Source organism: Macrobrachium rosenbergii, chromosome 56, assembly GCF_040412425.1.
Source record: "Macrobrachium rosenbergii isolate ZJJX-2024 chromosome 56, ASM4041242v1, whole genome shotgun sequence".
NCBI lineage: Eukaryota > Metazoa > Arthropoda > Malacostraca > Decapoda > Palaemonidae > Macrobrachium > Macrobrachium rosenbergii.
Window position 1 is genome coordinate 57,523,833 of NC_089796.1, and position 27,500 is coordinate 57,551,332.

At 37.4% G+C, this 27,500-nt stretch overlaps 1 protein-coding gene across 7 annotated transcripts in view; it reads left to right on the plus strand.

The window, feature by feature from the left end:
- Positions 1 to 27,500, plus strand: part of LOC136836433 (serine/threonine-protein kinase DCLK1) — a 241,895-nt gene that overhangs the window by 27,639 nt on the left and 186,756 nt on the right. For 4 of the 7 annotated variants that reach the window (XM_067100667.1, XM_067100672.1, XM_067100670.1 and 1 more), the window contains exon 1: positions 9,184 to 9,363. The exons of the other annotated variants lie outside the window; for them this stretch is intronic. The gene's annotated coding sequence lies outside the window, so the exon portion shown is untranslated. Of the gene's footprint in view, positions 1 to 9,183; positions 9,364 to 27,500 lie in introns of those variants that run through there. 7 annotated transcript variants of the gene reach the window in all.

Below are 27,500 nucleotides of genomic sequence, written 5' to 3' on the forward strand. Positions count from 1 at the left end.
AAATAAGATTAAGTTATTCGCAAAACTACTGGTAAAAACAAGGAACAGAATGGCTAATACTGATTTTTCCAGCAGGTTATTATATACATACAAAAAAAAAAATGGTCGGTGCCAGAAGATTAATTTATTAGGTGTATGTGACTAAGAAGAGGTTTAATTCTTGCCTTTCGTAAGAATAAAATATGAGTTCACTCTTCGGCGAAATGCATAGCCAAGACGCTTTCCCTTTTGTTAAACCTGTTTTCCGGAGAGTTTCAGACGCTCATCATCCCCCCTGTTCAACTTTGTCTCGCCGAATTGATTGGAGTATTGATGCTATCCAAGTTTTGGCAGCTGTTTCATCTTAGGACCCTTTTTTTTTTTTTTTTTTTAGAACTGTATGCTAGCTTATGAACGGATACCAGATAAACCCAGTCCTGAAATCTTGGTTGGTGTCGTGTCATCTGTACCACACCATTCTGAAGTCTGAATTTCGACTTCTTATAATTGAAGGTACGACTCTCAGTCGTATTTTCCGTTCCTTGATAAATTTTTTTCATTTATTAATGTAAATATGAGTTGATTATTTGTTATTAATGAATTTTTGGAGAAATGTAGCTAACAAGAGGAAATTTTGATTAATGCATGTCAAAGTTTGGTATAGTGTTGATGTCGGATTTCCTGCTTCATCTCGTTTGTAAAGAAGTGATGATGTCATGTGGATGGTTATGGAATACAGCCTGATGGTGCAGAGGGTTTTTGAAGGTGGATCCATCCTCTGCCGCAGGTGAAGAGGGTGCGGTCCGAAAGTTGTGTCCGAACCGCCTCCCTCCTTACTAATACAGAGAGAGAATACCTGTATTAGCTGAAACAGAGCTCTAATGCCGTATGGATAACTGTAAAGCACGCTGTTTTGCAGGAGGATTAACGCACTAGCAATCTGTTGCGTGGAAACAGTACACAGCTTCATTTATAGGCTATGTCTTTTGACTTGATCCATGAGAATATACACGAATAACAACAAATTCACTTTAATTACGCACGTGGGTGGTTTCGTGGTTTCCGTGTGTGTTACATTTTGTTAATTATAGCTGAAATTGAGATAAATCCGGACGAAACCCGAAACTCATATCCTTATCACTTGCAAGCTGCAAAGGACCATGAGTCTGCATGCTGTAATTACCAGATCCCGCGAGGTAATAAAAGCGAGATGCAGTCAGTCGTAAAAAAGAAGTGAAAAATATCGTAAGTGGTACAAAGTAAAAATGTAAAAAAAAAACTGACCTTTTCTTCCCCGCCCGGAATATTTTACGAAAAATACAGAAAATCAACATCGCAAGTGGCCTAATACATTCTGTTACCGTAGATTTATATATATATACATATATATATATATATATATATATATATATATATATATATATATATATATATATATATATATATATATATATACATATATATATGTATGTATATACATACTTTTATATATAATATATATATATATATATATATATATATATATATATATATATATATATATATATATATATATATATATATATATATATATCTTCTTCTTCTTCGCCTTTAACGTGCATTTTTCCCATTATTATATGGGGTAAGCACGATGCCTTCTTTTTGAAGGACTTTGATTTGGCGGTGGGTAGGCCATAGCCTCGATCGGCTGCCCTGCCTGACATCGTGCTTAGACCCCGGTAGCGAATGTGTACATATATATATATATATATATATATATATATATATATATATATATATATATATATATATATATATATATATGTATATACACACTTATAAAGGACAGGATTTCCGTTCCAAGTGCGTCGTATTCAGATACTCGATAAGTAACTATTTTGTAAGTAAATAGACCTCTATTTTGCGGAGGAATTCAAGAATGTGTTTTCCGATTCCCCGCAAGCGATGGAACACAATTCATTGCCCTTCCTAAGGTCATACGTAGCTTTAGGGCTTTGGTTCTTCTCATATCCCTCGAGTTCACGAAATAAGCTTTCATGTTGTCCGTCTCCTGATATTCATCGAATAGGGATTCGTACTTCGTGACCAGAAACCAAATGCAGTAGCTGAGATTATACATGTTTGTTTGTGGCCAGGTTGTTTACCTTACACACTCTTCTTCTATATATATATATATATATATATATATATATATATATATATATATATATATATGTGTGTGTGTGTGTGTATATATATATATATATATATATATATATATATATATATATATATATATATATATATATATATATAGATATATAGAGAGAGAGAGAGAGAGAGAGAGAGAGAGAGAGAGAGAGAGCGCTTAGTTTGAGAAATTTCGTAGAGAAAATCAAGAGGCTTGTCACCTAGCCTACTACGAACCTATATACGTGCCGTAACTGTTGGCTGGCAAGTGCCACCGTGATCGGTGCCTGGTGAATTCATCACGTGACTCACTCACAAATACAAGTCGCATCTGAAAACAAAACAAAACTGAACTTCTTTTCGGCTCAACACTTGCAGGCGCTTTTCGCCTTTCTTATTCTGTAGATAAGGGTCATGTTCCTAAGGCCTCTTAGAAGTGAATCTCGGCTCGGTTAGCATGCCTTACGTTTTAGCATTAAGATGGATTGATAAGAAAAAGAGGAAATTATGATTTAAAAAAGATAAAGAGAAAACACGATTCGCCTACGCATCGTGATGCTCTGTTTCATGAATGCAAGAGAGTAGATTCTCAGAAGGTTTGTAGATTAACTTCCCTTCCCTCCATTGCAGCCCCACCTGGATGTGAAGGCAATACTTTTGTTTACTGATGTTAGGAAGTTCACAGTTTGTCGGGATTGATGATGAGCGGGACATATCCTGAGTATATCAGGTTACCGTATGTCAGAAGTTAAAGCTTAAGAGTAAAGTAGGAGATGATCCACTGACAAAAACTGAAACAACTCACGAGAGCAGTAGGAGATCAGAGGTTGAAAACTTTCGGTGAGGCAATTGCATTTTATCCACTAGTGTGTGTCAGAGCTGTAAAATAATATCTCCAACTCGGATGAGTTGATTGAGTGAAGGACGCATTGTAGAATATGCAAGAGAATTTATGAGTGAAGGACGTATTGTAGAATATGCAAGAGAATTTATGAGTGAAGGACGTATTGTAGAATATGCAAGAGAATTTATGAGTGAAGGACGTATTGTAGAATATGCAAGAGAATTTGAGTGAAGGACGTATTGTAGAATATGCAAGGGAATTTATGAGTGAAGGACGTATTGTAGAATATGCAAGAGAATTTATGAGTGAAGGACATATTGTAGAATATGCAAGAGAATTTACTGTGCTAAGATAATCATCAATTTTACGTCGATGTTCACAAGATTAATTATCCGATTGGGGCCACCATATAGCCATTGTCTCCAAGTTTTGCCAAATTTATTGTTTTCACGTAATCATGCTAAGAAGCAACCGGACAAACGGAGCCGAAATCAGACGTCAGCATAGAGGGTGAAAGTATAAAGGATGAGGGTAATGTACGAGATGTGTTGCAGAAGTGAGGCAAGAAAGGCAGCAGGATTTGTTTAAATGATATGGAGGTAACTAAGAGTGTCATAGACCAAATCTCCTTTATGGAAGTTGAATGTTGAATGCGAATTAAAAAAAAAATTAGACTGTTAAGATTAATCGTTTGTGTAGTATGTATGGTATAAGAGGCATTGAAAGGCTAAGAAATTCGTTAAATATGTATAAATAATATGGAGGTAACTGGGAGTGTGGGGGACCAATTCGCCATTGTGGAAGTAGTCCTCATGTCGAATGCAAGTGAAAAAAGCTCGATGGTTTACAAATGAATTGTTTGTGTAGTACTATGTGTGATATAAGAAGCATTGAAAGGGTAAGAAATGTGTGAAATATGTATACAAAGTAAAAAAGTTAGATTGGGGAAAGTAAAAATTATAGATGGCTTGGTCATGTGGTAAGAATGAAGGATCGTGAAAGGATGAGAAGAAGACTTTAAAGGTGCTTGATAGGTGGCGCGAGAAAGATCTTGCAAAGGAAAGGACTTAACACCCACACCCAGTAAGCAAGAATGTGAAGTTAGAGGAGAATGGTGAGGCATGTGTAGGGGTATTCTGCATGTTGCTAATGAGCCTTCTCTGCAGATGTAGGAAGCAGTTGATGTGGAAGTTTTGTACGAGGGATTTATCCACGATTCAGCAGTTAGAGTGTGAAAGTGGCTGTGATCACTGCCTCGTTTTTTGAGGAGTCACTCCTTGTTAGGGCAACTCCTTAATGTTGTGTATATGTGTGTGTGTGTATGTGTATATATATATATATATATATATATATATATATATATATATATATATATATATATATATATATATGTGTGTGTGTGTGTATATATATATATATATATATATATATATATATATACACATATACATATACTGTTATACTGTGTATATTCAATACAGCACGAAGGAACGTGCTTGAGAATATCATTGTCCCGTCGGAAGGAAGGTGAAAACCGGGACTTTGAACAAGTACTTCTTAATTTATTCTACATTTTCAAGTGTGAACTTGGAAATGTAGAATAAACCATGAAAGTACTTGTTCAAAGTCCCGGTTTCACTCACTGACTATATATATATATATATATATATATATATATATATATATATATATATATATATATATATATATATATAAATATATAGATAAAATCACGAAGGAAACGGAAACACTGGAGTGGTGCGAGGTCTTTCGACGCTGGCGTCGAAAGGCCTCGCAGCACTCCAGTGTTTCTTCTTTTGTGATTTTATCTTTATTTATATATTCAACACGTTCCATATTTTCGTGATTCAGTTATACATATATATATATATATATATATATATATATATATATATATATATATATTATATATATAATATTGGACGCTGACTTCAATACAAAATTCAATATTTTTTACTAGAGTTTGGTGTATGCGCAAGTAAGGGTTACCATCGCGTGATCAACAAAATGCTGTAACACTATAGACATACAGTTTATGATTGTTATTGACACATTAACTTCTCTGTATCAGCAAATATTCCACTAAGGAACGTTGTATTTAATTACACCGTTTGGCACATGTTGGGATGATTCTCTGGTATGAATTTGGTTATTGGTACGATTACTTTTCACAAAATTAGGGACAACAGACCCCTACAGAGTTTGAAATGTCTTGACAAGTTTTATGAGTAGCCTCATATTATGCTAATCCTTTCCAGTTTAAAGTCACCTTGTATTTGATTTGCCCTTTAAATAGATATTACTTTGGTTGTTGTTTACGAAAGCAAGTTTAATTTTTGCTGTCACTTTTTTTTACTTAGCATGTCGCACTTTTCTTTTTTCACCTTTCGTTTCACCACAGAATCAAATTCTATCCCTCATGTGTGTTTTCAGTATTAACTTCTTATGATATAATAGGATGCTTTGTTACAGAGGAAGCTGCTTGGTGTTCGGTAACTTTTAATTGCTTTCATTCCTTTTCTAGCAGCGGAGGTGTTAAGAATCTCCGGAAAGCGATTGTAACTTTGCTAATCTTATCAGTTATTAGAATCTAAACGATCACATCCGTATCACTAATGATTTCCTTCCTAATATTTTCTTCTCAATATTTGGGAAATGCATATTTTAATCTTCATCAGTAAGAAGGAACTCTCATTTTCTAAATATACTCCGTATTTCAACCGCCATCGACCGAAAAGGTGACCATTTGCGAGGCAGACCGTTGCCGATAGTTTTTAAATCGTGTGCACATAATCCACCATGGCGACCTGGAAGGCAAGTGACCTCAGTGGGCGGGTTCAGCAACTTCGTTCGCCATGGTGTGGGAGGCAAATAGCCTTTCAGAGGAGCCAGCGAGAGAGCGACACAGTACCAGCCTTGAAACAGCTGTGCAACTTCAACACCTGCAACATATGCTTCGCCCCAGTCGTTCCCATTGCTCTTATCCGTAGCAAATATCTGTCACGAAGGCAGGTTTCGCTGGAATAAACGTCAAATGTCGGACAAAAACTGTCCGATATAGAGTTACTGAGTATATAATTAAGGTGTATTCAAACTGAATACAAATTGTTTGCGTGGATAGTGGTGGCGAGAAAGTTGTGTGAGAACTCGCTAAAAAAAAAAAAATTGGCATTGTTTATCTAGTATTTTGTCGTATGTTTTTTTTTTTAGAATTGATGTGAATTTTAAACAAAGATTTTGTAAGTTTGTCATGGATTTCTGGTTTATTTTGAAGTGTATTTTTTAAGCGGACTCTTGTTATCAAAGCTATAATAAAAGCATTGATAAAATTAAAGGGTATTTATCGTTATTAGCAAGATGGCATACATATTTAAGATGTGGTTATTTTGGTTCAGACACGAATCTTGAGGTGACCACTGAAGATGTGTGACACCAGCTTAGAGCTAAATCAATTGATCATAAAGTACATATGCGTGCATTTGAGTGATTAATTCAACTCTGTACATTGTCGGCGCAACAATATGTGTGGTGGAAGATTGAATTTTAGTTCGGTAGCAGAGGGACATTTTCCAGGTAATTTGTATTTGATGAGTGAAAGCATGATTACACTCCTCTAGCTTATTGGAGCATCTTTTATTCTTGTTGATTGCAAACCAGGTCAGGATGTGTAGTTCTTTCTAATCTGCTTTTGCGTTTAGTTTTGCAGTCAAGTTTGGTTTAATAGAGAGAGAGAGAGAGAGAGAGAGAGAGAGAGAGAGAGAGAGAGAGAGAGAGAGAGAGAGAGAGAGAGAGAGTTTGCTACTCTTATCAACAGTGGCCGTACAAATAAAAAAAAATCCAACCTAGAGTTTTGTGTACTTTGTGCCTTATTATCATACATGTTTGTAGTTGTGTGTATAGCCTATATATATATATATATATATATATATATATATATATATATATATATATATATATATATATATATATATATATATATCTGTCTGTCTATCTCTCTATAATATATATATATATATATATATATATATATATATATATATATATATATATATATATATATATATATATATATATATATATATATATATATAAAGCTTATTAATGGGATCGTTTTTAAGTCAAGAAGTCTTTAATAGATTTATTAATAATTTTGCGTTGTGAAATCTCTTAATACTTTCCGAGTAAGTTCATGCCTGATTGCTGGTCAGCGTCCTTAAAAAGACGTTGGTTTGCTGCTTTGGCAACTAATATCATTCATCTATAGATATTAAATAAATATGATTATAGATGAAGGCAAAAGGTAGAAAGACTGTAAATTGGAAATGAATCCCTGGATGAGACAATATATCAAATTTAAGGCGACTTGTCATGTCAGTGTTAACATTTAACGGCAAGTTATCAAAGCTGTCGCCGTTAAGTGGCGATGGGAAATGAATATATCGACATGTAGCATCCTACCCAGGAAGGAGCGGCTTGAGAGAAAAAACAAGACAGTGGTCACTGTCACATCGAAGGTACTTTAGTAGTACAGTAATTGAATCATGGATGAACCCCTGTACAGAAAACTTGAACATCTTAAGCTGCTTCATACACTTACTTAAAAGGTTCATGCGCGTCACGTCGAACCGCCTTCCAACGGTGACAGCATAACTCTTTCATTCCTGTTGAGTGCCGATAAATGAAAATAATAGTAATCTCGCTTCTCGGTAACAGGTGAAAATTTCTTAATGGGTCGTGTATTTGGTCTGCAGCCCTTTACCGTTTGGTGTTATGTAGATAAAAATGGAAATGGCTTACTAGGGTATATCGTTGTATATAATGTATAATATAAAAGTTATTGAGAAGATTTTTGTCCTGCATATGTAACACGTATCTCTTGTATAGGCCTTATATATATATATATATATATATATATATATATATATATATATATATATATATATATATATATATATATGTTTGTGTGGAGAGAGAGGAGGGGCGACATAGGCTATACTGTATTACGCAAGGACAAGAAGGACTGTAAGGGCATAAGGTAAGCCAGTCTGTCTGAACCTTTCAGTACTGTACAGGAAAGTCAGCAGACCTGTCCCTTTAAAGCTCAGGTGATGACAGTTTCATTAAAGGGCGAAAGAACGTTGAATCGGAAGCGAAGAAGAAAAAAACCAGTGTTGGTCCTAGACGCTGAAACCAGGAAAGAGTTTTCGCACTTTGAATGGAGGTTTTTTTTTATTACCTGGTTAGATTTTTTGCTTTTATTTGCCAGTTGTTTTCCGTTTTACAAGATCTTGTTTATATCTGTTGTTTTTATTCTTTATAGCTTTGGTGTTCGGCACTTCATAGTATGAATTACCGGCCTATGCACTGAGTAAGGTTCACTGTTCACAGGAATAAGAGACCTTTTGTGGATCTGTGGTCTCTTAGCATCCAACGGAGAATGGATAGAAAGTATCTGATTCATTGTTTAGGTCTACAACGGCATACTGGATTTTAAGGAACACCCGTTTCCTTAGTTTGTGATGGAAGAGTGCTACCACCGTACCACGAGAGAGAGAGAAGAGAGAGAAATTTGAAGGGGGCGAGGACTGGAAGACAGACAAAGAAAACTTTCCAAGAAAACTTCGAGAGGAAACTGCTTTTAAGGCTAGTAACTGGTTGGTCAGGCTTTGAAAGTACAATATATGGATTTCTCTCGTATGCAAATGTGCCTGCACTGGAATGAGATATGTACTGTACAGTGTATCGGTATAATTTTGTTAGCAACAAGATAGTCTACGGACTGTGAAATCCCCGTTTGGCCCCTGCTGCCGTACAGACCGCAAAATTAATTTTTCTGAACATCGGGACGGCACTTAACGTCTCCATGGTCGGGATTTGCCGTCTCGAACCTTGACAGTTTGGGTGTATTTTTATAAATGTGTTTATGTTTACTCATTATTATAACTAGCAATATGTACTCTTGTAGAGTATAAAATGCAGTCTTTCGTTTAAATTCGCCTTCCAGTTCATTTAGTACCATATGTATCCCATAGAGGTTCTTCGATCTATTTGTCTCAAGCCGCAAGGGACTCGTCTTTCTGTCACGGATGCCAGCCAGCCAGCCCCGAAGGCAACAGCGAAAGGGAGTCTCCTCCGGACCTGTGGTAGCCAATCGCACACTGCCTTACTGACTGAGTCACTCTCTCACATCACACTTGCACACGCTCTCTCTCGCACATTGACTAGACTCAGTGTGGTCTTGGCAGTGGTGAAGGGTGGAATCCGCGCGGCTCTGTGGTGTTATAATATCTGAATATTTTGAACTCTTCTCAGCATTTTAGATATTTTTGTGTTTCTGGCGTGTTTTGACGGTAAGTTACTTCTGTCTCGCCTACATGTAATAAGTAATGCTTACGTAGTCATTATTATAATGCTGTGTCTTTTCTTAATACAAACTTTTAGCAGTTGTTTGTCGGGGGAGGGGAGGGGGCAGTTGCTAAAACGGAACCTACTCGCGTTTTGAATGTGTAGCGCTTGTTTTTAACTCTCGATTGTCTCTTTTCGAAAAATTTTCCCATTGTGGCAAGGTAACACTCGATCTGTATATCGTTTCTTTGTCAGTTGGTGGAACTGTTACATATTCTGTCTGCCAGCGTCTAACTTGGGAATCAATTCAGAGGCTCAAATTGGAGATCGGTTTTATCAGTAACAAGAGGGATGGTATGAATCACTGAAGAATCATTCTTGGCGAGATGACAAGAGCTGTGATCAAGGACCTTAGGAACGATAGGTCTCTTTGAGGAGATTATTGGTTCTCTCTCTCTCTCTCTCTCTCTCTCTCTCTCTCTCTCTCTCTCTCTCTCTCTCTCTCTCTCTCTCTCCCCGAAAAAAGGGGAATCTGTCGTCTCGATTATGTCATTGTTGTACATGCAGTGTAATTCTTTATATTTCTCTTTGTCTTCAGGCACGGTTACCTTCACTTTTGTGTAGCAGTGAAGTCCTGTGACAGTACTTTGCTTTCGGAAAACCAAATCTTGTTTGTATTAAAGTGTAAAGACAAAATTAAGAAATTTATTTCTTAAGAATTGCCCATTTTTCAAGTTTGCAAGTTTATCCCTGATTCGTTGACTCTGATCAACGTGAACTAATGTGACATCGTTCAGGAATCAATTGAAGCAAGACTGTTGTTGCTTAGTAATAATGGTTGATTTAGTGATTAATTGGCTGATGTGTACGTTACTTTTGTGGTACATATTCGGTCGTTGTTGTCGGAATAGAATGCCCTTGTGCCAGCATAGCCAGTTGCCCATTGAACACCTGTGAGGACAGTTAAAGAAAAAATATTTTAGGCATGTAAAGAATGCTCTGAGCATGATTATGCAGCTGCGCGGCTTGAAAAGCATTGTGCTTTTCAAGAGTCCCAAGCCGGGCCACGTTTCTGCATCTATGCCTTATATAATAGTGTAAGGTTATCGATCAGAGAGACGGCGCTAAGGCTGAGGACGCCCTTCACATGGAAAACACTGGGCTGTGGTATCGTCCGTCACCTGTCGTCTCCAAACATCAAGGAAGTCAAACTTTTAGTGTCTTTGGGAACTTTGTTGCCTTCTATTCCACAGAAGAGGTGCTTACACAATGGTATTCAGGGACGTAGTGGAGCAGATTTACGTGTAAAACATCTGTTGGCGTTTTGATGTTATGTTCGAAGAAGAAGCTTTGGTAAATTGCAGTTGTTGTTTTCTAGATCATAGAAGAGGTTTTAACATAATATTGCTGTTTGCAAAGAAGCTCTAGCGCATTACTACTATTGTTGCAGAGGTTGCTTAGTTAACAGAAGAGTGTTTTTGAGCATATTAACTTTTATTGATACCGAAGCCAACAATAAAAGTGTCAGGTGACATAAACCGAGTGAAACTCAACATTCAGGTACACCTACATTATCAGGGTGGAGAATGATTATAGTGTAGCTTGATACGTCATCGACCGCTTATTAAGCGAGGCGACAATGTTTCTGGCAAGAAAAGCAGTTGTTCAATGAACTCGCCAAGGGTAGGCAAGGACTTCTCGGGACCCGCCTTGTTGTGAGGGTTTATGAACCAAAGGTTATTTTCTCAAATATCAGAGACAGTTCGTTATTTGTGTGGTTTTGTCTGTACGGGTCCGTGTGTCTATGTACTGTGGAACAGTGATCATTATGGGAACGTAAAGAATGTAAGCAGATGGGCTGAGATAAGCAAGCATTAGGTGCAGGTGTTAAGAGAAAGAGGAATACGTAGCCACTTGGTCTTTTTTCCCCCTTATTTCTTTATACGTTGGAGTATGTTGGAAGGTAACTGATCATATATAATATATATGTTTACATGCGGAACACTATTCTGCATGTTCTCGTTGACAAGTTTGTTTTTATGTATGTGGGCGCGCGCTTGTTTGGTTACTTTATGAGGAACCATCTTAATAAGGAATTCATTTTTGTGTGATTTGTAAAATCATTCGATGCTTTGTTCTTATGTCTGGTATTTTAAGGCTGTTGACCCTAGTTCGGAGAAAGGCCATGGCCATCAGGGCTAGGGTTGAACCCTACTCGTTGCCGTCCAGGATAAAAAAAAAAAAAAAAAAAGATAGAACCAATGATTGATGGGAGAATCCATCTGTGATCTCAAAGTCCTGTTGGTACAAAATGTTTGTGACGGCGAACCTTTTTTGGTGTACTTATGTGCATGGTTTTTGAATAAGAGGCCTAGTGTTATTCTCTGGACGCGGACAGCCGACCGAGACGAAGTTTTTATTTGTTATTTAGGCAAAAATCTATATATATAATTTATTAGACTGGGAATAGAAATGATTGTCATTAAAGGTGATGGGTGATATTAGGTATGTCTCCTCCCCTGAAAAAATTATGGGAAGTCATTGTGGATAATATATATCAGTATTAATTTGCCATGAATTATAAATAACACATAATGATTTTATCAGTACATCGACGCAGACGCTTATCCTTTTTAACAGGTTTTCTCTTTCCTTTAAACGATTCGATATTTTGTATAGAGTGTTCGGTTGGATGGAAGTAAATTTTTGAAAAGTTTAAAGAATCTTGCCTGAGGGAGAGGTAGTTATATACTAGATTTTGGGGAAATTCTAGAATTGAGACGTGAAAGGAGAAAAATAAAGTTATTAAAACTATTCTCGTGTTCTAGTAGAAATGGGGAGGATGCTTCTGGCCTAACGGTAACGTAGAACACTATCTGAAATTATATATATAGAAAAGAGACCGGTTTGGTTTGATGGGGGATGGTAGGTGATGTCAGGTTAGTAGACAGGAGCGACATACGTGTAAAGGTAAAACATCATTGAGACTGTTAACTGTTTTTTTATTACTTTTTCATTTTGTGTCCGTTACGCAAGGTAGTGTGGGACCGCTGTTCTAAAGAAGGAATCAGTCATCCTCAGACTTGAGAAGTTACAACGAAAAATACTTGCAGCATCTGGTCAGCACTTTAATTTTTTTTTATTTTAAGAGATTAAGTTGCTCTGTCCTCCTCCTCCTCCTCCTCCTCCTTTTTATATCTCTCACCCTTCCTCCTATCTCTCCCCTTCCCGTCACACCTGCTAAGTGACATTCACTTCCCATTTCGTTCATTGGGTTCTCGACACGTGTTAGTGCTGGTCTCGATCAGAAGGCTGTTGGAATGACCCAGTAATTGTTATTCTTCCGCGGCTGTACGTTGAAATGATGGCGTTTCTGTAACAGTTGGCACTGCCTCTGCATACGGAGGTGACTGGAGTCGTCTCTCGGGTATTATGAGCGTTGGTGTTTATAACCAAGACCCATTGTTGTTGTTTTTTTTTTTTTTTACTCTGTTGGATTTTGGTGCATATAAAACGTTATAGAAATAGAAACGTACTCTTTGCATTGATATTGATAACTGGTATTTTAGGGTTTGTGTGTCGTGATCAGACAAGAATAAAATTTAAGGATAAAAATCACATACTGTATAGGAACCGGTTCAGGGGAGGACGTGACTGGTTAGGGGTTAGCGTAGGCCTAAAGAAAGCAAAGAAGGCGCTTGGAAGTATAGGCCTAAAGAAGAGAGGGAGATTGAGAAAGCATCTAGGAATGTGTGAGTGTGTGTGTATGGGGATAGGACGGGTTCCTGTAAGGCCTCTGTGCTCAGCGGGAGAAATGCTTGTAGTTTTTCACATATTTGGTCTCTCTCTCTCTCTCTCTCTCTCTCTCTCTCTCTCTCTCTCTCTCTCTCTCTCTCTCCCCAAATATTCTCGAGGGTTTGTTATTACCGGAATGGGCTTTTCTTGGGCTTTAACAAAGCGTGGTGTAGATTCTGGCGCAGATATGGTCTTGTTTGGAACTTGGTCCAGGGCGGCGATTTTTGTTTACGGGGAAAATTTGGCTCCTTTCATTTATTTGTTATTTTGCTTAGATTTATGCCTGACATATTAAAAAAGTTTCCCGTAGGACATTGTTTATAGTCATTTTTTACCTTCACCACTTTTTAGTGAAGTATGTCTGTTAAGGGCTTATGCCGAGGCACGTTACCAGATTCCCATTCTCTCTCTCTCTCTCTCTCTCTCTCTCTCTCTCTCTCTCTCTCTCTCTCTCTCTCTCTCTCTCTCTCTCTCTATATATATATATATATATATATATATATGTGTGTGTGTGTGTGTGTGTGTGTGTGTGTATGTATGTGTATGTGAATTTTATGCATTCAGATAACATCCCATCCAGTGGTGATAAGAACTAAAATTCGTCCGGATACCACTTTTGTTGTGTATCGTTAATGCTTTTATACTGTACTGCACATAAATGTACTATTATTGTAATTCCTTCCGCCTTCTTGCTTGTAGCATGTTCTTTGTTCCTTGCAAGCGTTGTGTTTCCGTTATTGAAAGGATGCAGTTTGACACGTTATGCACTGTCCGGTCCCAAGTGGGAGATATTGCTGGGTGCATCCCTTTCAGGTCGCTATCGTGTTTACTTTCGTTCCTTTTTTGCTTATTCAAATACACGATGCCATTACGGCGCCACGTGATCACTGAGGGACCCCGTGCCAGTCTTTCTCTGCCTTTTAATTTCGTATTCGTGCAAGCCTTGTGCTTTCATTTTGCTCATTCCTTACATCTTGGTCTTTATTCCGTTCTTATAGTTGAAAGTGTTCATCCTGTAATGCTTGAAACGTGTTTATCTGAACGTTTGATTCGCGTGTTAGGATTTCATCTTTCTGATTTCCATTCAGTTCATGAACCGTCGTTTCCATTGAACGCGAGCGAAGCCCTAAACACCAATATTTGGCTTCTAGTGCATTGAATTTGGTTTTTGTTTGGTATTTTCATCGTAGAAAGTGTGGGGTTGTTAATTTTTTGCGCTCTAAAAGCGTCGAATAACCAATAAACTTTCGGTGCTTTATACAGATTCCAATTTCAGTAGCAGGAAGAGGAAAACTGTCGCAAGCATTGATGAGCGTGGCTGAGGAAAAGTCCGTGTAGTCCTCAATGTCTGTCTGCCAAAGTACTTGCACTGGCTCCATATGGTATTCTTTTTAGGAGCTGTTCTTGTTATATGCGTGGGAGATGGAGCCAGGGTTCCTCTGTTGCCGGTTCTAGCAAGCGCATGCAAGCTTGAGGTACTATGTTTAGTTGTTGGCTGTTACTGTTAACAAGTGCTTATGTCACTAATATCTGTTGTTTCAAAGTATGATTATCTGTCTATATCTGTATGTCTGCTATATATATATATATATATATATATATATATATATATATATATGTGTGTGTGTGTGTGTGTGTGTGTGTGTGTGTGTGTGTGTGTATGTATGTATGTATGTATGTATGGGTAATGTGTTTCTATTAACAGTGGACCACATTTCCTGTTATTTGTAGTCTTATTTCTGAGAGGTACATAGCGTTTATGAAGCTCGTGAAGAAGCGGAAGAAGTAAAAGGAGATGAATGTAGGAACATCTGTCTGGTAACACTTGCTAGCCTGCGGTTTCTCTGTAGTAGATTTATGTCCTTTCGACTCTGCCAGCTATATGCTATATTTCGTGTATTGGGGTGTGTCGAAAAGGTGTGGCTATATTGAGAAGCATGTGCTGAGGAAGAGGAATAAGAGATAAAGAGCCCTCCCCCCTGACTGTTGCGGGGAGGGTGGGACTGGGGGTCAAGTGAGGGAGAGGAAGACCACGTTGGGGATGAGCCATTGGGGTTTTGTAATGGTGTTTCTGGGCGCCAATGGGGAGGGAGCATGATTAAGGTGTTTCCCCACGCGGGTGACTCACCTCCTGCTCTGCGCCGAAGCAGCGTTGCCAGCGGATGGATTTACAGCCGGGATTAGTGAGTATCCGTCTGAAATTCACGATTACAGTCGAGGATTTGTGACATTATGGACCAAGGTCCCAAGCGCCGTCCGTCTCTTTGGTCGGAGGTTTTCCGTCCGAGGTTTCCTTCCAATGGTTGGGTCGTTAACAGTTGTCAGAGATTCTGTGGGATTTATGGCTCCGATTCTGCAGAGGTGAGTGACCCAAACGTTTCAGTGGGCTGATTTTTCCCGAATATTTCGTGGGCTTTTCAGTGAAAGGACTTGGAAAGGAACACGGTACTCATAAACAGCATCATGAAATAAAACAGACAAAAATTTTGATAGTAGGTTAATTAATGAATATAATTTGTAAGAAACAGTCGTGACTGATTTACAGGTGATTAGGGGACCTCAGTCGGATTGAGTTTTCCTTGACAGTTATGGATTTCTGGCATTTTAGCTACTGATAAGTCTTGCTTCCTTATCGCAGTTTCTTTAATGGAGGGCACTCAGTCTTTGCTCTGACTCATTCGTCCTCTCTTTTTGGATTTCATTAATAGTTTCCGGGTCTGCTAGAATTTGATTCCTCGAAATGCGTTTTACACAGCCTACTTTTGATTGTTAGTAACTTACGTAGCCTCAGATTGAACATTATTCATTAACCGGTGTCTTGGTGAGAGTTGTGTGGAACAGCGCACTATATGCATCAAGATATGCATTATGTCAAATCGTGCACAGCTGTATGTGAGCTGCATCACTGGTTATTTTGGAAATCTCATCCGAATAGGTAGAATAGCCTGTGGGGTGGAACATGGATTTGCAATCGTAGAGTTTGGTCATTTTTCCCTTAACTAGGTTTGAAATGCAAAATTTCCGTCGCCTTGCATTGATACAGTTATCGACAAAGAGTAAGAATATTGATGACCCTGTCTCTTTTTTAAAAAACAACATATACTACAATTTTATATAACGTACTCTAGATTTATCTCGATATCTTTATCTCGTTTCTCTTAATGATTTCACTTTAATACTTTACTGTATTTCTTGCTGTAAGCTCGACCTCGTTTTTCCCCATTTTTTTGTGACGGTGACTGGCCCTTTTGCCCGGGGCTCAGGGCCTAAATAACTTATCGCATTCCATCCATCCTCTTCACCGAAGTGGTAAATTGCCAGTTTGTCAGCTTTTTCCCTTTATAAAAGTATAGTATTTTTTGCTTGGTCTCCCAGTTATCAGAATCAGGGAGAGAGAGAGAGAGAGAGAGAGAGAGAGATGGTTGATAAAACTGAAGCGGATTGATAATGCCTTGGCTTGCTTCCAGGGTTAATCGATTCTTCATGAGTTGAAATAACGGGGTCAGCTCACCAGAGACAGGTCTTTTCTTTTTGTTTCAATGGCATACACTGGCATTGGGGTTAAAGTTACGTAATCACTCATTGAGCTATGTACACATGTATATATATATATATATATATATATATATATATATATATATATATATATATATATATATATATATATATATATATATATATATATATGTATATGCGTCTGTGTGTTGTGTGTGTATGTGTGTGTGCGCGCGTGCATATGTATGTGTATAGGTATATTGTGTATTTACATTGCGCATACTACATTATACGCACAAATGTAGAATACTTGAAAAATAATTAATTTGATTAGGCTCTGAACAAAATGACACACATATTATTGATTCTTACGTAGCGACTGATCCAAAGACTTATGAATTTTGTAAGTGATGATAAGGTTCCAGCGGCCTCTGGCGTCATTCAAGATCATTCACCAGGCACTCATTGAGATGACAAAGGCATCGTCGAGTTGTTTAGTATTCACTACCAGTAACTGAACAGAATGGTCCAGATATGCACGTCGAGTTCGTTATCCAAGTGACCGAGATTTGTTCAGGGTGTAAGGGAGTCGAGAATGCTAATCATACTTGAAGTGGAGAACAGCAAATTGTGTTCAAGAACCTGTGAGGGGATCGGAGTTTAATTTGGGTCGAGATTCCAGGAAGAATCACGATGTCTAGGGTGATACCCCTAGTTCGGCGTTAACACGTGCAGCTGCAACTCTTTCTATATGAAAACAATATCCCTCTTGTGATATATATATCACATGCTGTAAAACAAGATAGGTTAAAAGCATTATCTGGAGTAAGGAAAACTCCACTTCTTACGTGACGTGGCGCAATTGCTCAAACTCTAATGATGATAAATAATACTAATAAATTAAGCATTTTCTCTGTCAAATCTAAGCCATCTTTGTCTGCCAACTTGCAAAGAACTCGATTCATTCAGAGGAAGTAAGAGCAAAGTATTCGAACTTCAATATGGAGTCGAGAAGCGTGTGGGAACCACGTTGCCCCGCCAGACAGCAACGGCACCCGATGATGCGAGATGAAGGACCCCCATGCCCGTCTTCGCCAGTAATTCCCCCCCCCCCTCCCCTAGTCGTCTTCCCGTCTCTCTTCCTTGTACGTCTTCCTCACACACTTGCATATGCATCATGGCAAGGCCGCTGATCCCAGTTACTGCACTCGTTAATTATACTGGCACAAGCACCATCCTTCATCGTACACCCACTCCCACACACCTACTATGCCCGAAGCTTTGCCGATGCTAGCGTGTACGCCACACCCGTACCCGGGCACAGAAATGAGCATTTTAACTACTTATCAATTTCATCGTCCTTCCCCTCGGGTAGCAGTATTCTTCTTAACCCTCACTTCATCATTGTCAACGATACAAGTTCGCGTATACTGAGCGTGACGACTTGGGCACTGCTGCCTGCCACAGCAAAGACCCGGATGTATACTGCTGTCATTGATTCACTCAAGAAATACGGCACAATATCGCTTGACATCTGCCAGTGCTTTACTTGCTTGCTTGCTTCCGGCACATACTTGCGCACGTGATTTTTAGTTATAAATTTTGAGAAAAATGTATCCTCTTTACTTAGTTTGAAATCTTAGAGAAGAATTTGACGTATTTCCTCTAGGTTGCACTCACCACGCCACATGTCAGAAATTCTAATTTTAGTTTATGTATTTTTGACCTTACCCGATTTCAGATGCAATTGTCACCCTCCCTTACTTGTGGCGCAGTGTGCACGTGAGCGCAAAAATAAACATAATCCATTGATCAGCTGTTCAAGGCTTGAATGCCAGCATTAGATACCGTACTTTCACAGCCGTTTCTTTGGCCATCCAGTTGTTTCTTTATGTAATTCGTTCGTGAAGCGAACGATGAGGAGGCGGGCTCTAGTCGAAAGGAAACACCCGGGTTTGTGTTGTTTGTTTTTCTGTTTTTTGTAAGAAAATTTTTATTACATCACCTTGGCTAAGGAAGTGCATCCGCTTCTCTGCTAGGGTTGATGCTGCCTTAAGATGGGTTTTCGTGCATAGGACTCTCTCTCTCTCTCTCTCTCTCTCTCTCTCTCTCTCTCTCTCTCTCTCTCTCTCTCTCTCTCTCCCGAAACCTTCCGAGCATCTTGCGTTTTGCCCAAATTGGTTTCCTTTATGAATGCTAGAATTCGATTACTGAACAGTTTTCTTAGATGTGTATTTATTGGTCCAGTACATGCTGGATAGTCTAGCCACTTCCCAATCACAGACGATGTGTTGCTGAACTTTCTTTTCTTAGTATAGTAAGCAAAGACGCCAGCACTGTGTTAAGGGCTGCTGCAATTCGAAGTAGCTGTTACGATTTTTTCCTTCCTCAGTGAATAACCGAGGTTTGGGGAAATGTGTAATCTATGTACATTTTTCCTTTCTCAAAATAGAATAATTTTGACAGAATTCCTGTATGAAAAGTTTTTAGAAATGAGACGATTGAAGGGATACACTTAAGAAAAGTAACAGATAATAAAAGACGATTGCAGACCTTTACTTATGTAACTCGAAGTAAAAGATGATTTTATATTTGCAATCATATCATATTATCATACCCGAAAAACCTGAAGTAAAAGATTAACAGTAGTATTCGATTGAAGAAATACACGTATGTAAAGCAAAGAGAAATATGGGACTATTTAATTTCCTGCGCTTAATAAAGAATATAAACAAGTAGGACCTTCAAACGTTTTTATTACTCCTTCTGAAAACATTAGATTTACAAATCCCGTCTTCCTTCAAGTTTGCCAGGCTTCACCTGCTGTTTAGAGCAAATTTCTCTAATTAGATAGTTTCATTAGATATAACTTGCCAAGAAATGATCAGACGTGGAAATAGTGAAGGTCATATTGAGCGCATAAAAACTTTGACATGAAAGGGGACGGAAATTCATATTAGGGCGGCCCGTTAGATTCGCTCCGAGTTTTACATGTTATTTGCACTCGTTCAGGCAGTTGCGGTTTAAATAGTTATTGATAATTCGTACACACACGTAAGTGAGTGTGTGTGTATATATATATATATATATATATATATATATATATATATATATATATATATATATATATATATATATATATATATACATATACACACACACGCACATATAAACGTATTGAGGCTTTGTGTGTGTTTGTGCAGGGATATGGTATGTATCTCAATATACAAATAAACGTTTTGAGGCTTTGTGTGTGTTTGTGCAGGGATGTGGTATGTATCTCAATATACAGTAATTATAAGATAGTTTATCGTGAAAGCAACATTTTTGGATTTGAGGACAGTAAATCACGTTAGATTCCTAATGTTTGTGTTTTTTTTTTTCGGTACTCACTGATGGTATGAGCTTTGTCTCGTGGAATCCTTTTGGAAGTGTGTGTGAGTCTTTTTAGTAATTGTAAGGCGCTCTGTCATTGGTTACCTCTCTCTGCGTTTATTCAATTATATGTGCTACCTTCACTCGCTACTTGAACGATAAAATAAGTCAGTAGATGATCTTCGAAAACATCTTTCTTGTGGCCCTACTTCTTAACACGAATTTAAGTAATATAAAAATAAATCTTTGGTATCTGTGTCCGGTTGGAGTTGACGCTTCACAAACCCTCTTGATAGTTGGCCAAATTCTTTTGACTCGTCATATTACCATAATGTCTGCTAAGTTATGCGTTAATGAGAAAATGATGTAACTGGTTATTCAGATGAGGAACTTTATTTTTTTATGTTATATCCTTGTTAATGAGCCTTACAGATGTGTTCATAGAGACAAGGTATGTAGCAGATGACACAGAATGCCTTTGAATGCATATATATATATATATATATATATATATATATATATATATATATATATATATATATATATATATATATATATTTATATATATATATATATATTATATATAATATAATATATATAATATATATATATATATATATATTTATATGTATATATATTATATATATAATATATATATATATATATATATATATATATATATATATATATATATGTGTGTGTATTATATGTAATGTGTGTGTGTGTGTATATATGTATATATAGGGTATATATATATATATATATATATATATATATATATATATATATATATATATATATATATACACGTATCTACTCTATGAAAATATATATACGTATCTACTAAAAATATACTATATGGCCAGCATTTGAACAGTTCCTCAGCAGTCATTTCTCCTTTTTAGCAGATGAACATCAACCTCTACAAACTGAGGGTGCTCTTTGACTGATGGGTTAGGTTTAAGGGGTGCTTTTTGCATCGGATGCAAGCGATGCATTATATTAAAGATTTTTGTAACAGATTCGTTCGGATATGCAAGAGATCTTTATTTTGTCTGTTATGAGCACTTACGTAGTACTCCGAAAATGAACGAAAACAAATTGGAATCATTTAATTTTTGGGCGTTGGGGTGGGGGTGTTGGTTGACATCAGTGACCATAGCTGTTGTAACGTCAGTGTAATGCGTTAAATGAATAAGTCAACACTGGGTGCGTAAAGGGTTGCCCCAAGGAGGTTGGGTTGCCCGCAAAGGAAGAGACGTTAAGCTTAGCCTTCTCGCTGGCTCAGTTGTCACTGGCGATGATGTTGATGCAGCAGGATGCATTCCTTTCCAATTACTCGTCTGTTTATAAACAACCCTCCGCTCAGAGGCGAACGGCAAGATTTGTTATGGTTTGATACGTAGTAACCTTGATTTGTGGACTGAAACTGGCTGCAACTGCGGTTTGCGATTATTAAACCCTTTTCCGGAGTTTGGGGCGCTAGTGTTTGTTATCATCAAAACACTCGAGGCTGGCGGTTTACAGGGATGTTTTGTCAAGGCGCATAATCCTCTGCACTATCTTGACAGTTTTAAAATGTATTTACACCACGCGTGCCTCTCCAATTTCTTAACTTTAATATAGTAATAAATGCCCAGCATTTTGAGGTTAAACATTTGTTTTCATTCATCCTCGGTCCTGGATCTTGAAAAAGACAGAAAGATGTGTTGTTTTATGGATAAACAGCACTCAAACTATTCTATTCACATCATTGCACAAATCGAAGCTGCGCTTAGGAGTAATAAAAGTTCATTGTGGAGGGAGAACGTCGTCCTTTTAATTTCTGTCAAGAGGGAGGGTCTAGATTGAAAAAAGACAGAAATAGAAGTAAGATGTCGGGATTATGATAACGCCACTGCGAATGGGTCATTAATTGTTCCATCGCTGGCAACAACGTGCAAGCTTGACTGTCGCCATTGTGGCCCGCATTATTCGGTAGACCCTTTTTCATTTGAATGTGAGACTCAGGAATCTGAAGCAGTTTCATGCGTACAGTACTTCAGTTGTGGCAGTTATGGGAAAGCATTGTAGCCATCATGATCGCTCTTTTCTCAGAATATTTCGTTATATGCACACGCATATATATATATATATATATATATATATATATATATATATATATATATATATATATATATATATATATATATATATATATATATATATATACATGTACTGATGCATTATTTGAGCTTTACAGGCATATTATTCAGCCAGTATTTATCTAGATTCACACCGACACGCACTTGCATATCTAATCCTGATGTCAAGGTTGCAGCGTTACCGACAGTACATGCATTCCACGACAATCTCGGACCACCATTTATGTTTTAGAATGAGAACGGACACGTGGGGATCCAACTCGCGCGAATGAAGACATCAATGAATTTTGATTGTAATGATAATAAGGGGTTATTTTCTGCCCTGGCCTCCCGAGGAATCCATCTGTGTTGTGTGTAGCAACATGCTGCAAGTGCAGATGCTACACCAATAACGCAGTGTTAGGTGACAGAGGCCTTCTACGCTTACATGTCTCCTTGCATTCCCTGCAATCTCTCTCTCTCTCTCTCTCTCTCTCTCTCTCTCTCTCTCTCTCTCTCTCTCTCTCTCTCTCAAGCCATGAATTCGTGCTGTTTTCTTTACTCGTGATGGGAATGGGAGTGCCAAAGTTGGCTACACAAGGTTAAACGATATCAGACTAGTAACTTATGTCAGAAAGAAAATGAACAGTGATAGATGCCATTCAGATCATTATCAAGGGAAGCGTATATAAAGTGATCATCTAGATATTGCATTGGTTTCTATTTTGAGCTTGTAAAGTCTATTAATGGTATCATGCAACGTCAGTTGTTAACAACACCACAGATGATCAAGTCTTCAAGTATATTGGAGTGCCAAGATTAAACAGTAAGGTTTTGTCTTTGGGTAGTTTGTTAAAGGTAGTGTGAGTTTGAAGTAAAATTAAGGCTTTTCACATTTTTCAATCACGTTAGTTTTCAGTAGAAAGTAAATTATGTGCTGTAATCACATCTTGGGACCTCATTTTACTACGGGATGTGATATGAGGCTCCCAACGTTTTTCTGGTGAAGAGTATTAGAAGCATGGCGTTTAGAACTGACCATAAGTTTCTTTCTTCAAGTAGAACTCTTGGGTTAAGAGGAGGATATTTTTATCTGTTGCTTATAAATGACCCTGGTTGTGTATTACTCAAATCAGTCTAATATTTATTGGTTTTGTATGTTATTTTGAAGTGTTAAATTAAGAAAGGCAATCACAGGTACTGGTAGCTTGTGCAGTAGTTTAAAGTACCGCACTTTGTCCAGGGGAAAAAAGACATTTATTCTGCTTGGATTTTGATGTCTTGTGCTTTGCGTTTCTCGGACATTTATTATTATTATTATTATTATTATTATTATTATTATTATTATTATTATTATTATTATTATTATTATTATTCCAAATGGGAAAGTATTCGTGCTGTACAAGGCGAAAAGGCCACTATCGTGTTGAAAGTAAGAAAGAATTTACGATGCAATATAAATCAGAAGCCCTATTTTCGTTGAGCAACTTTCAACTAAGTTTTACTTTTCAGTGGGGAGGTTTATGTCAAGTTATATTTTTAAAATGTGCTCTACAAAAGCATCTGATTAAATGACATGCGCAAATTCTCAGAAATCATGTGATGTGTGAGCGTGCAGGTTTTCTATTTTTTCTTGGCAATTTTATAGCCTTATTTGGAACTTTCTCCGTCGTGATTTACAGTTTAGTGAAGTGTTGGTTGTCTTCATTAATGAGGACCGTGTGTACTGTTGTCTAAAACATAAACACAGAAATAAATAAATAAAAACAGTTCTTAGGACTTTCATCACTCCTACAACAGACTTGAAAATGTGTTATGAAGACTTGCAGCGAAGGAAATGATGAAAGTTTTAAGTGCCTTTTTTGTTGATGTTATGAGTGTATTTGTTTGAACTTTCCTGTTATTTATAATTCAGCTATTTTGTTGAGAACTTTCTTGTCATTGTGTTTTGAGAAAACCAGTGAAATCTGCAATCGCTCTTCGTTGTGAGCTTTTTATTTATTTATTTGTGCAGGCAGTTGGTTGTCAGTGTCTGAGGATCTTGAAGTCGTTTCTCCATTAATCTTGAGAACATTTGACACAAGCACCAAACGCCTTATTAGTGAGTTTATTGCCTCTGACTTTGGGCCTGTCTGGGAAAAAAGGGCTATTTTATGCTTCTTATGAGTTGCATTTACTGCCATCTTATTCACGTCGTTTCGTGTCACAGAGTTGTTGCTCGCGGCTCCTTTGCTGTACCCAAGGGCTGTGAGTCTTCTTTCTTATCATGTATGAAATTATATTTTGTTTTATGGTAATCTTGGCTGGTGTCGCGTGGATCATTGAAAACGTTGCTGTTAATTGCTTGATTCACTTAGTTTATGTGAATGTGAGTCAGATGTCTGACTTGTGGTATTTCTAACTGTCTTACGTATTTCATTAGCTTTGTCCTTTCAAGGTTAAGGTTGTCCCCAATTGGGTACGAAAGGTGAATGTTATAGCATTTGTTATTGTTCGTTTGCATTTGTTTTGGTCTCTGTAATTTAAGGAAAGGTCATATAAGTAAAATTTCTTAACTGTACATGAGAAAAGGTTGATGTAAATGACATTTATTTTAGCGTTACGTAGGAAGTATTATTTGTGCATGCTGAAGTAAGTTGTTGGTATTAATATTCCCACGTGATTTTGTGTGATGCACCCCTTTACGTATGTGCTTCAGGTCTGTCACTTTGCGTGTCCATGAAAAATTAGTCAAAGTAATCCCCGAACAGTCCAACGGGTCGAACACAACAGTAAACAAACAAGTAATGAGTTGGAATGGTCAAACGGAGCATAAGGGAACCACTTGAGGAGGTCCTTATATGTTATGTCGGCCTCAGGAATTCATTAATGCATAAGTGTTTGCGGCTCGTTGCTTGCCATAAGAAAGAAAACGAGTTCACTGGAGGCTAAGGCAGTATTGCATTTTCTGACACGCAGTGTAGCAAGAGAGAGAGAGAGAGAGAGAGAGAGAGAGAGAGAGAGAGAGAGAGAGAGAGAGAGAGAGAGAGAGAGAATTGGTTCTACTACGTTTAATGTGAGAAACAGAGAATGCTCTTGTTAATATCTCAAGTTAGTGACGCGCTTAAGATTTGTTTTAATTCTTATATTTTTCGCAATCTTTAAAATTCAGATTCATAATGAATTTCTGACAATGACTGAATTTTTTTTTCTTCTTTGAAATCCCGCACGAGTTGTAACAATCATTTTGTTAAAGTGAATACACAAGCGATGCGCCTCGCGAACAAATTGCTACAATTATGTGATTTACTCGATGACCCGGCGAACGTTTAATTTTTTTTGTTTAATCTGTCGAATGAGGTCACCTTTTTTCTCTGCAGGAACAATGCAGTGTTGTATTTCAGGTCAGAGTGATTTCAGATGAGAGGAAATATTCCTGCCTGGAGGTTTCGTGTTACCCTTCCGTGGCTTTTGCACGCTCGTCTCACGTCTGTTACGAACGGTTTTTTTTTCTTCTTTTTTCTTACATTTTGTTTGTTCGATTCCCAAGTTTTGATCACTGATTGAAATTAGAAACGGAGGCTGGAAAGCTTTCTTCCTTCTGCTTGAATGTTATGAACTACTTGTTTAGTTATTAAAGCCTAGTAAATAACAGGTTGTAACATGGTAGGTTACCGCAGATCAACAAGTAACATGGTAGTGAGGTGAGCTCCGTCATATTAGGAAGATTGATGCATTTAACTTGTTTATATATATATATATATATATATATATATATATATATATATATATATATATATATATATATATATATATATATATATATATATATATATATATACTGTATATATAATCAGATTAACTAATGCTGTATTGTTTTCTGTATTGATACACTCGTACTTCAACTTATTTATGAAGCCTTGGGGAGTGTTAGATCTTTGTAGGCCGCACATAAGCTACCCAGAAATCAATAAGGAGTAGGGGGAAAAACGTGGTTCTTCCTGCTAATGGTTTTGGGTTGTCCTTTTGTTCCTATTGTGTCTTTAGCCTTTAAGAAAGAATGTAAGAGGCTTTGCAGCCGATTTCTTCCACGGCAACAGTTTCTTAGTAGTTGGTTCACGAGTGAATTGAATCTTTTCAAGGATCGCCGTTGATATTAGCGTTATATCTCTCTCTCTCTCTCTCTCTCTCTCTCTCTCTCTCTCTCTCTCTCTCTCTGGTAGTCTACTGGTAGCATGCTCTGCTCAAAATTCATGGAACCCTTTCCCGATCTTCGAACAGGGCGAGGAAAGGAAGAGTATGGTGGTGTTATTTAAAACTGCATTTTCTCTTTTTACATGAGCAGTGAAAGTGAGTCAGTACTCTTGTTGTTAGTTGACTGTAGGTGTTTTGAGAAAGAGGTAGCCTAACGTAGAGAGGGAAACAATAAGGCATCAGTGATCGGTACTGCTTCAAAATAGATTTTGTCAGATAATTAAAAAATAAGGGCATCGAAGAGGTGATTTTCACCCTACCAGTGCAAAACTATGTTTTATACTCTATGAGTGTTAGATTAAGATAAATCAGACATTAATCAAGTTTTTTTTTTTACAATGTTCTCTCTCCCTCGATAATCTCTCTCTCTCTCTCTCTCTCTCTCTCTCTCTCTCTCTCTCTCTCTCTGGTTTTATCGATCATTTTTTATTTTATTATATTGGCTTTTGAGTGTTGTGATCCTAAATGTAGTGGCTGTCAGTTCTCTGTCGCATTAGTGAGAGGTAAATTTACAGATTGATAACGGCCGTTCCTTAAATTTTGTCTCGTTGAATAAATTTGCTTTCGTTTCTGTTGTATTATTATTATGGAATAGATATGGTTTACAATGACGTTTGTGTTTTGCTCTTATTAATGCGAAAGAAACACCTATACTAAAACAAACTGTTATCTGTTGTTTAATAAACATTTAGTTTTAAGTTATCGATTATATCACGAACATGGGTGTGTGTGTGTGTGTGTGTGTGTGTGTGTGTGTGTGTGTGTGTGTGTGTGTGTGTGTGTGTGTACACTGTTAGGAGTCAAACAGACTTGCTGTCATCCATGGCCAACTAGATTAGTGAAAACTTTGTCTAGTACAAAAAAATTTAAAAGTCAATTACCACTAATGGGGTGCGTGGACAGTATCCGACGCGGTGGAAAAACATACATGATATATCACCCCCCTTTTTTTGTTTGTTTTGTGGGTGGGGGTCAAGGGCATCGGGCCCTCTCTCTCTCTCTCTCTCTCTCTCTCTCTCTCTCTCTCTCTCTCTCTATATATATATATATATATATATATATATATATATATATTATATATATATATAAATATATTATATACACGCATACATATATACACA